Consider the following 6,669-nt stretch of genomic DNA (forward strand, 5'->3'; position numbering starts at 1 on the left):
TTCAAAGCTACTATAAAAATGCAGAAAAGGGTGGGTGCCAGTGCACAGGGCCGATGGGGGTGGGGGTAGCCGGTACAAATTACAGGGGCCCGGTGGTCCAGAAGGGAGCCCAGGGCCCGGCTTCATCGGCCCTGTTTAGCCAGTCCGCCCTTGCTGGGGGGCCCAAAAGAAAATTTCACCAGGGCTCGAACCCACTCTTGGCCCTGTCAGTACACAGTTTTACACCAGTTCAGATGGCAAAGGGCTCAGGAGGTAGAGCCACTGCACGGAATCGAGGCAGTCATCTGGTCGTGGGCTATAAAATAGGGGTAAATATATTACAAAAATCAGCTCTGTAGTAAAAAACATCATTGACTCCTCCACAGGCCAGCTCCTTGTTCTAGTCGGGTTTCATCATAGCTGCAACATAGAAGGATAGAGAGGAGGCAAACTCACATAGGATTTGTTGTAGTGCAGTACATCATTGGTCCATCAAAGTCTAAATTAATTTATCTAAGTAATTGTGCAATCCTGTATGTAGAAGAAAAGTATTTTTCCTGACACCAGCATGTGCCTGAAGCATGAGATTTGATTACCCTTATCTTAACATGCTAAGTAACCATTAACTAAAGTTTAACTTGGTTATGTGCTGAATGCCCTTCTCACTGCTACTGGGCCTGCTCTTTACTCATGTGTAAAACTAAAAGCTATAGGACCAGGACTCTTCTTCAGAGCATTCATTACTGTTGTGGCTTTTGCTCTTTACACAATAGCATAATATAAAGAAACCACATGGGCATGGGGAATCCATATAACCATGCTTGTTATACAGACACAACATGTAAGGCCAGCTATACTTCTGCTTTGGCTGGGTTCAGAGGTCTTCTAGAACACAGAACACAACGAGAACCACTAAAAAGCTCATAAACTATTTAAAGAAATAGGATATTCTACATTAATATAGCCCCACAGCTAGGTCATTCTTGGAATATGCAAAGGTCACCTTTAAAACCTTTTTGACCAAGTGGTTCCTAGATTTACAACTTCCATTGGCAGTACATTTACAATTTGCAGTTAAAGGTTCCTATCAAATATTCTGTCTGAATCCACACATTTTAATAACTAATGCTTTTACATATCTTTGAAAACAGAGTATAACATAAAATAATATATAATTTTAATGCAAAAAATAAGTTATAAAGCTTCACTTCACACTCTGTATAAATACACTTGCAGATAACAAACAAGATTTAATGGCCGAGTTGTTATTTTTCTTGACATGGGGGGGGCTCTGTCACACTGAGAGAAAGAAAGCCCTCCTAAGAATTTTCTTAATTAGCTTGAATATTTCAAATAATTAAACAACCAACCAAAACATAAGCATGTAAGCTGTCGTTCTTCAAGCATCATGTTTCTGAAAATAATAGTATCTCTTAAAAAATCAGTAAAGGTAACTTTGTAATAACCTAGTATTCTAAGAATAAATTATATTAACAATTTTGTAATCTACATTGAGGTCTACCTGCTATGTCCCTTACCCTCTCCTAGGCCTCCGAATGTCAGTCAGAGATGAGGGAATGGGACAACCCTCAGAGCCACTTTCCTCTGTAGATCCAAGCATCCCTGAACTCCTGGTCCCAAGCACCAGTGGGGTGCCAGCCAGGGGAAGGAGGATACATCTTTTGTTGCATAAATATAGCAATACATTCATATAGCATCTGTTCCTTTCGTCACATACACTTGCCAGCTGAGCTGTATTCTGCAGCCTTCTTGCCAGGGAGCATCTTATCATGATTTCTGACACCAGGATACCCTGGCTGCCAGCAGAGTGAGTCAGTTGTGGGACATGCTAGTGTCCTAAAATAGTAGTCTGGAAAGACAGCAAATTATATGGCTGCACATGGAACTGACACTAGGGATTTGTATAACAAATGACAGTGAGAAGGCCTTGGAGGGTAACAGACAGCATGGGATGAGACAGAAAGGGCCGCAAAGAGGCAATGTATACATGGGGGGGGGGGGGGGAAGAGAAAGAAAAGAGAAAGAACACAAAGGAACAGAGTAGAAATAAGTGAAAGAGGAAAGCCGGGAATATTCTATGCAAATCAAGATTTGTGAGATATAGATTTTCTTAGGATTGTGTAGTTGGAAACATCTGTGACCCAGCTGGAAACATCTGAAGCTCATTTATGCAGTTGTTCCATATGAGCAATTCTTATTGAATTCAATGGGAGTCTGTCTATCTTAACAGAAGGTTAAGTGACTTGATTACAGTCTACAAGTACCTACACAGGGAGCAAATATTTAATAGTGGTCTCTTCAGTCTAACTGAGAAAGATATAACATAATCCAATGGCTGGAAATTGAAGCTAGACTGGAAATGAAATGAAAATTTTAACAGTAATTAATTATCAATTGGAACAATTTACCAAGGGTCATGGTGGATTCTCTATCACGGACAGTTTTTTAATGAAGACTGGATGTTTTCTAAAAGATATGCTCTAAGAATTATTTTGGGGAAATTCTGTGGCTTGTGTTCTACAGAAGATCAGACCAGATGACACAATGTTCCATTCTGGAATCTATCATCTCTTTTCTTATACCAATCATTTTTTTAGCCACCAGTACCTATATAATTAGTGTCCTATTGTTCTGCAAAAAAAAGTAGTGAATATAGCTCAGATGAAAAATAGAAAACTGTCAGTACATCAGACTTCTTCCTCATTAAGTACAGTCTAGAATTCAGCATTATATGATTTGGAGTTTCCACAACCACACATTTCTGAAATGCAAAGGAAACATGCAGAGTTTTGGCTTAACTTCTTTAGCTGGAAGCCTGGAAGCAATTGTTGCTTTGTCAAGAATTTGTTAACTAACATGCTTGGCAGTATCATGTGCTTAAGAATTCATACACATATAAAGCTACATTGCTTTAGATCCTCAGAAACATGATATCAGAGCACTTAAATTCTAATCTCTCTATAAAGATATATTTGTGTAATTGGAGGAGTTCCCGTATTTCACTTGTCTTAGGCATTGTGTACTATAGCTAAGAGTGAATTAAGTCCCAGTAAAGTCCCAGGCAGACTGCAAAGAGCTACAAGGGGATCTCTCAGAACTGGGTGATTGGGCAACAAAATGGCAGATGAAATTCAATGTTGATAAATGCAAAGTAATGCACATTGGAAAATATAATCTCAACTATACATATAGAAGGATGGAATCTAAATTACCTGTTATCACTCAAGAAAGAGATCTTGCAGTCATTGTGGATAGTTCTCTGAAAACATCCACTCCATGTGCAGCGGCAGTCAAAAAAGAAAAAAGAATGTTGGGAATCATTAAGAAAGGGATAGATAACAAGACAGAAAATATAATATTGTCTCTCTATATAAATCCATGGCACATCCACATCTTGAATACTGCGTGCAGATGTGGTCGCCCCATATTAAAAAACATATACTGGAATTGGTTCAGACAAGGGCAACACAATTATTAGGGGTATGGAATGGCTGCCATATGAGGATAGATTAATAAGACTGGGACTTTTCAGCCTGAAAAGAGATGGCTAAGGGAGGATATGATAGAAGTCTATAAAATCATGAGTGCTGTGGAAAAAGTAAATAAGGAAGTGTTAATTACTCCTTCTCATAAAACAAGAACTAGGGGTCACCAAATGAAATTAATAGGCAGCAGGTTTAAAACAAACAAAGGGAACTATTTTTTCACACAATGCACAGTCAACCTGTGGAACTCCTTGCCAGAGGATATTGTGAAGGCCAAGACTACAACAAGGTTCAAAAAAGAACTAGATAAATTCATGGAGGATAGGTCCATCAATGGCTATTAGCAAGGATGACCAGGGATGGAGTCCCTAGCCTCTGTTTGCCAGAAGCTGGGAATGGGCAACAGGATAGATCACTTGATGATAGGGTGACCAGACAGCAAATGTGAAAAACTGAGACAGAGGGTAGAGGGTAATAGGAGCCTATATAAGAAAAAGACTCAAAAATCAGGACTGTCCCTATAAAATCGGGATATCTGGTCACCCTACTTGATGATTACCTGTTCTGTTCATTCCCTCTGAGACACCTGGCACTGGCCAGTGTTGGAAGACATTACAATGAACTAGACAGACCTTTGGTCTGACCCAGTATGGCCACTGTTATGTTCTTATGTTCTAATTCCAGCTTCCATTCTGAGACCCCTTTCTCAAACATTTCTCAAACCACATTTAAGTGAAATTTTCCATGCTTTATCTCTGCTCAGAGATTATATCATTTGGGGAAAGTTTGAGCCAAAATCAGGCCAGCGTTTTTGATGTACTGGGTGCTTAAAAACACCCTTTTCCCCATGTGTGCAGAAATGTTCTCCATAGATAACAAAAGAATGGCTTGGGAGGATGCAGGGGAGGAGGGAACTAAGGGCCTGGAAGTCAATGGGAATCTTTCCACTGATTTCCATCAGGTTTGGATTAGACCCTTAGTTTGTCTGTTGATCATAGTTTTGTAGATGCTTGGAAAATCATAAGTATAAGCCAGGCTTGAAGAAAATTGGTCCAGTGCATTTTAAGGATGAATGTTTAAAGTGGGAGATTTCACACTAACAAGGTAGAATTTGCTGAGAGTGGTTTTGCTTGTTTATCATCCTAAAAAGTTTGAGCAGCAAATGTGAAAAATCGAGATGAGGGTGGGGGGTAATAGAAGCCTATATAAGAAAAAGACCCAAAAATCGGGACTGTCCCTATAAAATCAGGACATCTGGTCACCCTGTTTAAGGTTGATCATCCATTCAAAGCCTGTCAAGCCCAAGAGCTCCAGATCAAGACAATTATATGCGCTATTTGGCATTCTTACTCTGTTTAAAAACAAGGACATTCCTTGTAGATAGGAGTGTCAGCTCAACATCCAGGTTGAGAAATCAAACCACCACTCCAAAGACAGGAAACGCAGACTAATGAACCACCTTACACTTGTTTCTTTGTTCTTATGCCTTGAATATAGCAGAATGAAAAGGGGTTACACCACCGTCTCCTATGGATCAAAGAGAACCAAGCTGCTCTCAGGAGATCACCTTCATAGAGAGTGTCTTAATTTCTTAGGGCATGATGGACTGTGTGAGGAGTAAGGACTTGTCTACATGTGGAGTTATTCTGGAATAGCTATTGCTCTTTAAATTCACACTCTACCTTACTCCAAATTAATTTTAAAGCATAGACAAGCCTTCAGGGGATTTGAACCTGGACCCCAGCAAAGTTCTCACAAATACTATAGAGTTCAATTCCTTCTGGCACTGATTCAATCTCAGTAGAGGATCTGAAACAAAACTATGCTTTCTCTTACCCTTCCATTTTCAGAAGGTCACCTATTGCATGTAAATTTAATTCTCCAATATCTGAACTATTATAAAGAGGGGGACAACAAAGGAATGTTTGAATGGTATATTGAACTCCAACGGGGAAAGGCAAGGACATTCAGGGTTAAAGGTGATCCTCAGTTCTACACATAATAAACAGACACAGTGTGATCTGAAGTATCACAAGTGTTGTGATACTCAGGAGCAACAAAGTTCAGAAGGGACTGATTTTTACCTTTATCTTTGCATAACTTGGTCTTTGTAGGATTCAGTCAAACCCAAAGAACATATCAATGATTTTTGCATGCAAGTTACCTCAATTCAAGATGAAAAATTGCCCCTTAATGAAATGTAAATAAATCTTTAACATAGATGTCAACAACATTTTGGTCAATAGGTGTCGCTAATACTATATTTAAAAATGCAGTTGCTCGTGGGCATTTTCGGAGGCTTTGATAACCATAAAATTATTTGACACAAGCCTTGTTTCTTCTATTTTCCGGCCTTTCTTCTTGTATCAAAGTTCTATGTGGTACCAGGTTATCCACCCCATTAGATGTTTTAGGTGGACTGCCAGATAATATTTCACAAAGTGAGAAAATCCAGTCCCACAGATTATTTATCTTGCAGGTAATTTTACTTGATTCTGCTCCTCCTCCCTTCCCAAGTGAACCATGTAAACATGTGAGTTCACAGCTAACCAGTTAGGAGTATCAGGGTCAGGTACTGAACAAGAAAGAGGAGTTGTAGGAGGACATTCATTTCAATAGTTCCTACTCTGCCTGCTAGAAATAGAACTGACTATTTTGTTCAAATAGTGTGAGACAGTGTTTCGCAAAACTAGATCCTCAATTGGGATAAATTGGTGCAGTTTCGGTTGAGATATACCAGTTTACCCCAGCCAAGCATCTGACCCCTACAGTACAGGAAGCTTGGGTGAAAGTGATCATGAAATCATAGAATTTGCAATTCTAAGGAAGGGTAGAAGGCAGTACAGCAGAATAGAGACAATGGATTTCAGGAAGGCGGATTTTGGTAAGCTCAGAGAGCTGATAGGTAAGGTCCCATGGGAATTAAGACTGAGGGGAAAAACAACTGAGGAAAGTTGGCAGTTTTTCAAAGGGACACTATTAAGGGCCCAAAAGCAAGTTATTCCGATGGTTAGGAAAGACAGAAAATGTGGCAAAAGACCACCTTGGCTTACCCTTGAGATCTTGCATGACCTACAAAATAAAAAGGCGTTATATAAAAAATGGAAACTAGGTCAGATTACAAAGGATGAATATAGGCAAATAACACAGGAATGCAGAGGAAAGATTAGAAAAGCAAAGGCAC

This window comes from Gopherus evgoodei, chromosome 6 (genome assembly GCF_007399415.2).
Source record: "Gopherus evgoodei ecotype Sinaloan lineage chromosome 6, rGopEvg1_v1.p, whole genome shotgun sequence".
NCBI classification, from domain to species: Eukaryota; Metazoa; Chordata; order Testudines; family Testudinidae; genus Gopherus; species Gopherus evgoodei.